Raw genomic sequence first — 13604 nt, forward strand, 5'->3', positions numbered from 1 at the left:
AAATCACATAGACAACATGACTGCTTCTGCTGATTCACTGTCAGTCAAATGTAAAGCTAACCTGATTTCTAAATTCAACCAGCTATTAAAGAAGAACCCAGTTCCACATATAACAAAACTCGACGTCAACAAAATCGTCATTAATCAGAGTAGCACGCCGATTTCGGACAATCTGAAAACAGTACTGGCTAGGGGACTGAATTTTGCTGTCACCCCAAAACACATACCAGTAGATGATATCATCTCTCAGGTCGATGTAGCCCTCAAAGGCGTGGGACACATCCAAGCAGATGTTGTGAGAGCTGAAATAGCCCCTATTCTTAAGAATGCTAAGAAACCCATTAGTAACATCAGCAAAAATGAATGCTCTGAACTCGCGAATTAAAAAAAAACAGAAGTGATATAGTCATCCTCTCAGCCGATAAAGGCAACGCTACTGTAATTATGGATAAAGATTCATACAACAACAAAATCCAGAATCTGCTCAACGATGGAAGTTACTCAAAAATTAAAAATTACCCTACCAATAGCCTAGCGATGAAAACCAACAAGATCATCACAAGTTCGACCTCCCTAATCGACCCAACTAAACGTCCCTCCCTAAAACCTTCTGCTGCAAGACTCCCTAGATTCTATGGTCTTCCCAAGATCCATAAAGAAGGCTCCTACTACGACCCATCGTATCCACGATCAACTCCCCTACCTATAGACTAGCCCGTTTTCTGTCATATTCCTTGCTGCCTTTCACTGACAAGACCACCTCAGCAGTACTTAACTCAGCCCAATTGGTCTCTATGGTCAAAGACGTTGTACTGTCCCCTGACGATATCCTTGTCAGCTTCGATGTGGTCTCTTTGTTCACCAAGGTCCCAGTACCTGATACCATTGAAATAATTGAAAATTTGGTCCAACATGGACTAGACGCCGATACACCTGCACTGGTTAGGCACTGCCTCAACAATACCTACTTTACTTGGAATGGCTCCTTCTACAAACAAAATGAGGGTACCCCCATGGGTTCCCCCTTGTCACCAGTGATAGCCAATATTTTCATGGAGAAATTTGAATCAGACGCCATCCAGACTTCCACCCTCAGACCTTCCCAGGGGAAGAGATATGTGGATGACACTTTCGTCATTTGGCCACAAAGCCTCCCAGCTTTGAACCTTTTCCTACACCCCATCAATTCCAGACATCCCGCCATCAAATTCACCATGGAAGTGGAGAAAGATGGCAAGCTACCATTCTTCGATGTTCTGTTTGAGAGGAGACCTGATGGCTCATTGGGGCATTCTGTCTACAGGAAACCCACCCACACAGATTCCTACTTGAAACCTGATTCCCACCACCACCCAGCCCAAAAGAATTATCTCATCAAAACTTTATACCATTGGGTTCATTGCATTTCGGACCAACACAACCTGACCAGTGAATTAAAACATGTACACCTGGCCCTCAAAAGGAATGGTTACTCTGACCGTACCATCCGCCAAGCTGTCTCTCCCTCCATACAGAAACAACCACTTGATACTCCGGTCAAAACCATCACACTTCCATATATAGCAGGCGTTACTAAAAAGATTTCCAAAATTCTAAACAAACACAAGATCCAGGTCCGGCTCAATACAGTACACAAAATTCGTGATCTGATCCCATCCGTGAAGGATGTCATTCCTGATTTACAGTACCCCGGGGTTTACAAATTGAGTTGTACCTGCGGTGATTGCTACATCGGTGAGACAAAGCGACATGTCTCTGACCGAATTCGCGAGCACAAATCAGATTTGAAACACGGCAAAACGAATTCTTCTGCCGTGGCTGATCACTGTTACAACGCTGTAGGGGATCACGATATAATTTTCTCCGATACCAAGGTTCTTTGCAAACCCACGGGCTTTTATCAGAGATTTGTTCATGAAGCAATTCAGATCTACAAACACAGACACAATTTCAACCGAGAGGATGGTTTCAAATTAAGCAACCATTGGAAAGATGTTCTAAATCGAACTAAACATTAAACTAATTTCAATGGTACAGTATATTTTTTCAAGTAGTGGTACCCCAAACTTTCGCAGCTCTTATAAATTCCCCCTTTTCACACCATCAATAGGTAAACTCCCCCTCCCCCCTTCCCCCCCCCCCCCGCGCCAAACTGCAAGTCCACCGGCACGTACACCACCTCTTTCCTAAAATCCGCCAATCAAATGCTAATTTTTATGCTAATTTCTTTATCAGAACACCTTGTTTGCTCGCACACAGGTCCGATGTCTGAGCGTGGTTGTGTTTCGCTAAATTCTCCTGTTTGATGAGTACTAGGTGCCTCGGTGAATGTATATGCTCTAACTTTAACATAGCTATTTCTGTGACCAGTTACAAGCTAATCACTCAGCTATTTCAATGCTAAATTCGATGCTAATTCCTTTGTCAAGGGCTCCCTCTGCAGATGTGTATACTTTAACTTAGCTATTTCAATGAGCCATTTCAATGCTAAATTATATGCTATTTCCTTTGTCAAGGCGCTTGGTCTTTTTCTTCTCACACAGCTTACAGGTCGTGCTCTAAGCGTGGCTTCTTCCACTCCAGCGCTGTCCTCCAGACAGTCTCGTCTCTTCACCTGATGAAGGCCGCTTGTGTTGTGGCTGAAACGTTGTGATTTTTTGTTATTTTATTTTCACCTACGTGACTTTACCCAATAGAACCAAAGAGTATGGATCCTAGCAGTCACTAAAGCTTTAAATCTAGAATTATGAGGCTCGTTTACCCAGGAAAGCCTCACTGCAGGCGCGACACGTCCATGTAGGCTATCTAGGCGGTCGTCTAGGGCGTAAAGTTAAGTGGGGTGCCAAATTCGAGGAAAAAAAACCTGTAATTAATTTCTCAACATTTCTGACAATTGATTAATTGGACAGACGGACGGACAAACCGATTAATTATACCTCTTTAAATAAATAATTAATATTGGACGGAAAATAGGGGCAAAATGTTTCCCAGTTTACCAAAAAACTCAGCCTCGATCTGCCCCTGGGGTTTGGGGGGCGCCGATTGCTGGCAGCAGCGGGTCCAGGGCCGCCGCTGCCTCACTGAGTGAGCCTCGTGGCTCTTTTTCAGGAGGGTCCTGCCAGTTTTCACAGTAGGGGGTGGCTATGTATAATCCCAATTGAGTAATGTGTACTTTATATCAGAATACATTACAGTACACTATACCATTTTGCGTGAAAACTCGGACCCATTATCTTGAAGTTATCGGGGGTGGGGCGTCTTTGCTTATTAGCATCTTTAGTATCTTGCGATTCACCAACGATGGTTGGGGCAAGCCTGACTGCTGATGAGACACTGAATGTCGAAGCGAGCCCATAGCTTGCTTTGTATTGAACTAATACTGCTGACATTATGCACTCCAAGTTTTTGGCTCTTATGAAACATTTTTTTTATTTTCCATCTACGTGACTTTACCGAAAGAACCAAATAATATGAATTCCTGCAGTCAAATAAAGTTTGAAGTCACTGATGCAAGTGTTTGATGATGTACGTATGTGCTCAGAATCATTAGCCATACTTGACTGTTATAGAGCACAAAACTGTCATTACCCGCTAGATGGCAGTCAAATTATGCGGATGTAATTCCGGCTATGCACGACAGACAGATAGACAAATAATCCCTGGTGGGCAGTGTGGAATCTCTTATGGGTTCTTTCGGTAAAGTCACGTAGAATGGAGATAAAATAATACAAATAATAGCAGAATAAAATTCTCACGACGTTTCGGCCACAACACAAGTAGCCTTCCTCAGGTGAAGAAACAGGACTGTCCGGAAGACAGCGCTTGAGTGAACCCTGCCAAGCTTGGAAGCGTCTTTTAAGCTGTGTGGGAGGAACAGAGCGTCTTGACAAAGGAGTTTACATATGAATTAGCATGTAACTGGGGGATTAGCATGATGTTGGTGTGATGGATGAGCACCACGGAGAGCGACGAGTTTTGTTCAGACGGACGAGTTCATCTATGTACGGAACGGAGGAAGGGGGGAGAGGAGTTTACATATCAACAGTAAATTAGCATGTAACTGGGGGATTAGCATGATGTTAGTATGAGGGATTAACACCACGGAGAGCGACGAGCTTGGTTCAGACGGACGAGTCTATCTATGTTCGGAACGGAGGAGGGGGGGGGAAGAGGGGGAAACAGCCACGGTGCGCTGCTCTGTCCTGTGTTGCGTTATAACTATGCTACAAACTAGACTACTATACATTACAATATTATACCTTCCAATCTAAACTACATTGTATGATATCGTATACATAGACAAACCCCACCCTTGAATTATACAATGCGTTACTATACACTACCCTATACTTTAGACTATAAAATATTAGACTTGTAGTATTACACTATGTATTATTCTACTAACCCTACTGTATACCACACTGCTGTATATTCACTATACAATTACGGTACTATATATTGCCTTATCAATTATATTTAACATTACACTGTTATACTATTTATTATTATACAAAATGCTATAAACTAAACTATTGACCGTCGTGTGAAAGGTACTAAGAGGCAATGCCAGCAAATGGATTGCAGTCTGAAAGTCACCGTAAAATACAATCAATCAAAAACCGAAATGGTTTATAACGTCTTTCCAATGGTTACTAAGCCGGAATCCATCTTCTCGGTTGAAATTGTCTCTGTGTTTGTATATGTGGATAGCCTCATGAACGGATCTCTCATGGTAGCCAGGTGGCTTGCAGAGAACCTCCGTCTTGGAGAAGTCAATGTCATGTGAGCCCACTGAATAATAAAAGTGATCTGCCACGGCTGAGGTGTTCGTCCTACCGTGTTTCAAGTCTGCTTTATGTTCACGGATGCGGTCTGAGATATGTCGTTTGGTTTCTCCAATGTAGCTGCTTCCACAGAGGCAACTTAGTTTGTAGACGCCCGGGTACTGTATGTCTGGAACACATCTTTTACAGACGGAACCAGATCACGGATTTTATGTACTGTGTTGAATCGGACCTGGATCTTGTGTTTATTCAGGATTTTGGAGATATTTTTTGTGACCCCCGCAATGTAGGGTAAGGTGATGGTTTTGAATGGCTCGTCAAGAGGATCCTACTTCATGGTTGGAGTGATGGTTTTGCGGATTGTGTAGTCGGAGTAACCATTAGCCTTGAGAGCTTGGTGTACGTGCTTGAGTTCACTGGCAATGTGTTCCTGGTCGGAAATGCATTGGGCTCTATGGTATAGAGTCTTGATGAGGGAATTCTTCTGGGATGGATGGTGGTGGGAATCCGGTTTTAAGTGAGCATCCATATGGGTAGCTTTCCTGTAGACAGAGTGGCTCATTGAACCATCAGGTCTCCTTTTAATTAGGACATCTAAAAAGGGTAGCGTGCCATCTTTTTCGTGTGTGGAACCTGTTGTTCCTACCTGTATAATCCCCAGTCATAACCCCCACCATTAAGCCCAAATGCAGATACTTACCCCACACTGCAACCCCTAATCCAGATGTGCATGTACATAAACAGCCCAGAATTTATCAATCCACTGCTGGATGAGGGCCTCCCAAAGTCTTGCGGGTCGTGAGGTATATATGACCATACTTCACCACGCTGGTCAGTAGTGCGTTGGTGCAGATGGAGGGGGGGGGGGACTGCAGAACAACAATGGATTTTTCTGCACTGTCCTTTCCTGCTCACGCTGGCTACGGCACCGTCTTTGTGCGTGCTGGCAATTAATCAGTCATACATCCAGGCTACAGTATATCCACGCTCAACTCTGCCGAGCTTCTAAGGCCTAGCGAAATCGAGCACATACTGGGTGATTTAGATATAGGTCATCCAATCTATTCGCCTAAGATACATCTCTCATCATAACCCCTATTCCACAACCAGCCATTGGAGTTCCGCCACCGCCACTTAGTGGCGAACGGCGGTTGTTGTTGATGTACGTCACTTATCTTGTCTGAAGCACTCCGATAAGCCTGGGCGAAAAGGGCACTCTATTAATAAGAATAATTGTTATTATGAATATAAATATCACTACACTTACTTTGAGGATGGGACGCATCGCATCTGTAATACACACTTTAATATGACATTACTCAGACCAATCTGATTAATCTTTCTGTTATTTCTTCCCCCAAACATATTTAACTATCATGAGATTAATAATCCATTCAGAACGCTCACAGAGCAGAATAACGTCATCACCATCGCCTCGTGTTACAAAATATCCCTCGGAAGGAGATACCACGACTGTATCTGATGTCATTGGAAAGATTTGATAAACCATTTCAGGTCTTAATTGATTGTTCACGCTTACAGTGGCTTTCAGACAGCATACATTAATTTTTCGTCTCCCCCCTCCTCTTTTCAGAACATAGATGGACTAGTCCTAAATAAACTGCCAAATCGCTGCGCGTGGCGCTGACGTTTTTTGTTATAAATAAATAAATACACCGTTTAAAAATACATTTATGCAAACCGACACACCTGATGACGACCGTTTGTGTTATGGTCGAAACGTCGTGAGAATTTTTATTGTTTTATATATATTTTATTGTTTCCCTTCAACGTGACTTTACCGAAAGAGCTAAGAATATGTATCTGATATATCAAGTAGCCATTTTATCCACACCATAAATAGGTTGACACAACAGTTGCTTCATTTGTCTAAATGTTTTTTTGTTTACACATCCCATCAGACACGTGACCTTCTGCGACTGCACAACCCACAGCATTGTAAGTTCAACACAAGCAGCCTCTGGAGCGTTTTCGACATGCAGTGTCTCATCAGCAGAGCCAACATCGCTTGAAGCAATGGTGGTAAACTGCCAAATGTGTAGAGGCGAGGACCCTCTCTGTTCGATATGGGTACTAATTGAACGCATAATTGTATACAGTAATACATATAACACAATAATTATGTTTTTATTGTGGAGATTACAAGTCAAAACATTAAGAAGCTTCGTTTCATATATCTGTCCCTCTGCATAACAATGTAAACGTTTAGTTTTACACATCGCTTAAGTATCACGACCATCTAGGAATTTAATAATTGCAGCAACTTTGGTTCAATACAAGCAAACTCAGGACCGGTTTTGGCAATGTCTCAATCAGCACACGAGGAGGCAGCATCTTCACACGCACCCTGCTGGAGAATTTTTTTTGTCATGTAACAGTCAAAAATTATATTTATAATGCTCAGAGATGGGATTTAACCGTACCAAGTGTAAAACATGAACGTAACACAATGAGGCTTAGTTTGTATCCTTTTTTCGAGCGGGATGAGATCATCCTGCTCACTGCCCTGATTCACACTCATGATCGCAGCAGTACTGGCTGAGTTCTCGGGACCCATCAACTATTTTCAACCTATAAACGATGTTTGATTTTACCAGGTAAGGCCCACTGAGTTATGTAGCTCTTTTTCAGAAGTGACCTGGTCCCAAACAATAATTCGACAAAGTGGCTTATCACGTGGAAATTTTGAGCGGCTAAATACTCTAAACGCGCGCTTGTAAATGTGGAGAGAGAAAAAAAAACGGAGGAATTGGAGAAAAGTCCATGCAACCACGGGGAGAGAGACACTAAAATTCCAAAAAAATACATGCATCAGGGTCGGGGTCAAACCCACGACCTCCTGCATTACCAGGCGAGGAAGTTAACATCTCACCACTGTGGACCTCTGAACCACTCGGTCACCTCTCCAGTCTGATAGTGTGAATCTAAATAAATTGTGGTGATAAATGGAGACATTGTGTCTGCTTGTCTCTGTCGTAATTTTCTTAATTCATGAATTCACACTGACAACAACGAGAAAGGACGCACGGTGATGCTGTCAGCGACGTAGATGTGTCTTGATGCGACGCAAATCAATCAAGCGGCGGTGTTAATCATCACGTTACCACGTATTTGCCAAACGACGTAAAAAGGGGGAAGACATACATCGGGGTATTACTCTACGAGCATTATTGTCTTGACTATAAAGTTGCAGTGATTGAAAAAAAAACTGTATTTAAGTAATCTCTATTCATACGGGAAGCAAATAAACAGAATAACAATCTATATAAATAAAAATGTAAATGTTCGTTTGTTCAAAATCTTAAATCTCCGAAAGTTCTTCACCGATTGCTTTGAAATTTTGACACAACGTTGCATTCGAATACACGCATGTTTTTATATACATACTATGTTGTTATATACCTACTATTATATAGATGTCACACCTGTGACAGGTAAAAATATACTCATTGGCTTTTTCGGTAAAAATATGCTTTTTTTGAAAAACAGCGCCATCTGTTGGACGTAAAAGCAACACACGCTATACTCTGGTTCTATTGGGTAAAGTCACGTAGGTAAAAAATAAAGTAACAAAAATCACGACGTTTCGGCCACAACACAAGCGGCCTTCATCAGGTGAAGGGACAAGACTGTCTGGAGGCAGGGCTGGAGTGAAAAAAGCCACGCTCAGATCACGACCTTTAAGCTGTGTGAGAAGAAACAAAGCGCCTTGACAAAGGAATTAGCATATAATTTAGCATTGAAATGGCTGAGTGATTAGCTTGTGACTGGTCACAGAAATGGCTATGTTAAAGTTAAAGCATACATCTTCTTTGATTATTTCGGTAAAGTCACGTAAAATGAGAATAAAATAATAAATTGATAATATAAAATAACAAAATAATATTCTCACGACGTTACCAGGTAAAAATGTTTACCTGGTAAACATTTTTTTATTTAGTTATTCTTCAGGTGCTCCGGTTTCCTCCCACATTAATTGGCCCACACCACCTCAAACTGTAGAGGACCGCAGAGCTTGGGCAATCGTTGGCGCCGACTCGTCGCCTGGCTGCTGCCTTCCCGCTCATCTGTGGTTCCTCCTCGCGCCTCCGAGTCGTTGTCCTCTCTGCGAGAGCGAGCGAGTGATGTGCGGTAGCGGCGTGTTGCAAGTTGACATTGTTATTATTGACACACACACTAGAGGACGGATAAGGTGGCGTGACCTCACATGCATGACAACTGACCCATCGCCAGACACCGCTCACCATGCGGGCACTCACCACTCACCAGATATCATTCACCTGGCACACACATGATATACAGTGAGGGAAAAAAGTATTTGATTCCCTGCTGATTTTGTACGTTTGCCCACTGACAAAGAAATGATCAGTCTATAATTTTAATGGTAGGTTTATTTGAACAGTGAGAGACAATAACAACAACAAAAATCCAGAAAAACGCATGTCAAAAATGTTATAAATTGGTTTGCATTTTAATGATGGAAATAAGTATTTGACCCCCTCTCAATCAGAAAGATTTCTGGCCCCCAGGTGTCTTTTATACAGGTAACGAGCTGAGATTTAGGAGCACACTCTTAAAGGGAGTGCTCCTAATCTCAGCTTGTGTAACAGGTACCTGTCCACAGAAGCAACAAATCAATCAGATTCCAAACTATCCACCATGGCCAAGACCAAAGAGCTCTGCAAGGATGTCAGGGACAAGATTGTAGACCTACACAAGGCTGGAATGGGCTACAGGACCATTGCCAAGCAGCTTGGTGAGAAGGTGACAACAGTTGGTGCGATTATTCGCAAATGGAAGAAACATAAAAGAACTGTCAATCTCCCTCGGCCTGGGGCTCCATGCAAGATCTCACCTCGTGGAGTTGCAATGATCATGAGAACGGTGAGGAATCAGCCCAGAACTACGCGGGAGGATCTTGTCAATGATCTCAAGGCAGCTGGGACCATAGTTACCAAGAAAACAATTGGTAACACACTGCGCCGTGAAGGACTGAAATCCTGCAGCGCCCGCAAGGTCCCCCTGCTCAAGAAAGCACATATACATGCCCGTCTGAAGTTTGCCAATGAACATCTAAATGATTCAGAGGACAACTGGGTGAAAGTGTTGTGGTCAGATGAGACCAAAATGGAGCTCTTTGGCATCAACTTAACTCGCCGTCTTTGGAGGAGGAGGAATGCTGCCTATGACCCCAAGAACACCATCCCCACCGTCAAACATGGATTTTATTGTTGCTATTCTGTCTCTTACTGTTCAACTAAACCTACCATTAAAATTATAGACTGATCATTTCTTTGTCAGTGGGCAAACGTACAAACCTGCAGGGGATCAAATACTTTTTTTCCCTCACTGTATATGTATTTTATGTTTTTTTTATTTCAAGGCCACAGTATCGTTTATGAGTGTGAGTTAATTTTTCTTCTCAAGAGGCAAAGTATCATCGGGCCCTCGTGAAGAATGGCACTTTGGCAAGTGGCCCGTGGCCATATGTTCACCGCCTGCTGATTTCCTATTCTCCTTACTGCAGGAACTTGTGAACACGGACAGCACGGTCGTGGACACTTCCAGCAAGCCACGGCTAGCTGATTGGAAGTTCGGCCATGAATCGGTAGGGAGTGACTTGCAGATGCAAACACATACAGAACTGTAAAAAAGACAAAGATCCCCTATAGAGCCTAAAAAGACTTTTGGAGCAAGTGCTGTTAGCAAGCATCTATGAAGGCCGTAATTATGGCACACAAGGGGGTAGGTGGCCGACACTACGCCCGGCCGCCTTTGTCTTCCCAATGGCAATGTTTACACACTTCACAAAGTACTCATTTGAGGCTCATTCGACTTTAGGGAAGCCCCAGGACCCATTCAGATAATCGTCACTGGTATTGTCCATAAGCGGCCATAGAAGTCGGGTCACCGGGTTCGTAGAGCAGCGCGCTATCCGCTACACTACTGCTCCGCACGTACATACACACGCGTACAAGTACCAACATATGCGTACACACACATGCAATGACAGCCATGTTAAGGTGTTCGCTGTAAAGCCCAGAACATGGGTTTAGGATGTGCGAGCGAATCGCTCGTTTGCCTCGGGCGTTCTCGACGAGCTGATGTTCATGGCGGTCTCCTTCACAGGTCTCCCAGCCCCGGGGGGGAAATGTTTCTCCAATGTATGAGAACCAACAGCCACCGGGGTTCGTGCAGCAGAAGGACGGTCACAGGTGAGACGCACGCGCGCATACACACAAACGAACGCACGGTCACGAGAGCATCGCCGTTAACACCCGGCGCCACATCCCGTCCAGGCACGGACACGGACCTCTTTCTGTCTCACCCACGCGCCGTGGCCCCCTGCGCTGACTCAGCTTGCGTGTGCCAGGTGGGAAAGATGGGAGGGGCGGGTACCAAAGGACTGCGCGGCTTAACGCTCGTTTTCTTCCGCAGGTTTATCAACGTTACACCTTGTGCCAACCAACTGTGATGAGCAGGCACGAGCGTCCGCCCCACCCCGACCCCACCGCCAGCGAGATGGGAGATTGAGTGTGCTGCTGGCTCGGCACCTCCTCTGAACACGGTTCTTTCGCTGGGGACCTCTGGGAGATGGCTTCGTAAATATAAATCTGTCGTTAAACCCGCCACCACCCGACAAAGGTTTATCACGTAAACAGAACATGGCAATTTGTTACTAGTACAGCATACCAGTGTGTTGGCATGTTCTGTTTATGTGACAAACCTTACTGTGTCGGGTGGTGGTGTGTTGCATGACACATTTATATTTACGAAATCTAACTTAACAGGTCCCTGCAGGGTGGGCTGGTAGAAACATTGGAATTTTGCGCAAATTTATTACACCCAACAGCACGAGATTTCACTTCTTAAAGTATTGAAAGGGACGGACAGACGGACACATTAATCTATTGCAGGCTGGTACACTCAGTTTACAACTTCGTTCCTACCAGTATAAGTCGATGTTTAAGATAAGTCGATGTTTAAGATAAGTAAATGTTAAGATAAATCGATGTTTAAGATAAGTCGATGTTTAAGATAAGTCGTTGTTTAAGATAAGTCGATGTTTAAGATAAGTCGATGTTTAAGATAAGTAAATGTTCAAGATAAGTCGATGTTTAAGATAAGTAAATGTTCAAGATAAGTCGATGTTTAAGATAAGTCGATGTTTAATATAAGTCGATGTTTAAGATAAGTAAATGTTAAAGATAAGTCGATGTTTAAGATAAGTCGATGTTTAAGATAAGTAAATGTTTAAGACAAGTCGATGTTTAAGACAAGTCGATGTTTAAGACAAGTCGATGATTAAGACAAGTCAATGTTTAAGATAAGTAAATGTTAAAGATAAGTCGATGTTTAAGATAAGTCGATATTTACGATAAGTAAATGTTCAAGATAAGTCGATGTTTAAGACAAGTCGATGTTTAAGACAAGTCAATGATTAAGAGAAGTCGATGTTTAAGATAAGTAAATGTTAAAGACAAGTCGATGTTTAAGAATAGTTAATGATTAAGATAAGTCGATGTTTAAGATAAGTCGATGTTCAAGATAAGTCGATGTTCAAGATAAGTCGATGTTTAAGATAAGTCGATGTTCAAGATAAGTAAATGTTTAAGATAAGTAGATGTTTAAGATAAGTCAATTATTAAGATAAGTCGATGTTTAAGATAAGTAAATGTTTAAGATAAGTGGATGTTTAAGATAAGTAAATGTTGAAGATAAGTCGATGTTTAACATAAGTAAATGTTGAAGATAAGTCGATGTTTAACATAAGTCGATGTTTAAGATAAATCGATGTTTAAGATAAGTAAATGTTTAAGATATGTAGATGTTTAAGATAAGTAAATGTTTAAGATATGTAGATGTTTAAGATAAGTCAATGATTAAGATAAGTCGATGTTTAAGATAAGTAAATGTTTAAGAACAGCACGAGATTTCACTTCGTTAAAGTATTGAAAGGGGACGGACGGACACATTAATCTATTGCAGGCTGGTACACTCAGTTTACAACTTCGTTCCTACCAGTATAAAACCTATATTATGTATTACCAACTGTGAATAAATTGTCTTGATAATTCACATTGACTCGACTTCGTTTGTTTGTATGTATGTTGAATTTGTTTCGCATCGCCAACCGTGCTAATCAGAATAGCAATTTGCATTGCTATTCTTTTTGCATTGCTACTCAGGCCCTTGGGGCTTCTCTGCTGCATCATCACGGCACCAACCCAGTCACTCTTGCACATTTGACTCATTCTGGGCATTTTTATCATCAAGTTTATAAATGACGGTGACTTTGTTGGACATTTTTAAGAGGAGGGTAAGCTTAGGAATTTCGAGAGTTTGAGGGAGTGTGGGGGGAGGGATCACAAGGTAGTTACCGGTAACATGAAATAGAAATCACTTTATTGAACAACACGAATAAACGGAAGTGACTGAAAAATGAGTCGCCTTGGATTTTCCTTGAAAGTGAAATTGAAAAGCTATTTGATCAAAAAGGCCCACGTGAATTTGAGTGGGAAAAATGTTATACATCACGAACGGGTTAAACACGGTAAAATATTTGACACCAGCAGCTCACAGGCAAGAGGCAAATTGACCTCTTGCAACGGGGCTCATTAACAATGTTATACTTGGCGCCATCGCACAGGCTGAGTGGCTGCTTGCTGAGTGTTACGTCACGTATGCATGCCCTGTAAACGTGAAGATACAAACTTCCGATAAATAAAGGTGAGACCCTATCCATGAAATAATTAATAATCCTGTGCTGCAAAAAAGCTACGTTATTTTTCAACTCGC

General features: G+C 42.4%; 1 long non-coding RNA gene across 1 annotated transcript; it reads left to right on the plus strand.

Moving 5' to 3' along the window:
* Positions 1 to 10847: 10847 nt before the first annotated feature.
* LOC142922688 (uncharacterized) lies at positions 10848 to 12884 on the plus strand. The gene is made up of 2 exons (XR_012940236.1): positions 10848 to 11020; positions 11244 to 12884. It is a non-coding gene; the product is annotated as an uncharacterized LOC142922688 (long non-coding RNA).
* Positions 12885 to 13604: the final 720 nt, after the last annotated feature.

The sequence above is a fragment of the Petromyzon marinus genome, unplaced genomic scaffold (assembly GCF_048934315.1).
Source record: "Petromyzon marinus isolate PM22_M1 ecotype Great Lakes invasive population unplaced genomic scaffold, UKy_Petmar_22M1.pri1.0 PM_Scaffold_14, whole genome shotgun sequence".
Classification (NCBI taxonomy): Eukaryota; Metazoa; Chordata; class Hyperoartia; order Petromyzontiformes; family Petromyzontidae; genus Petromyzon; species Petromyzon marinus.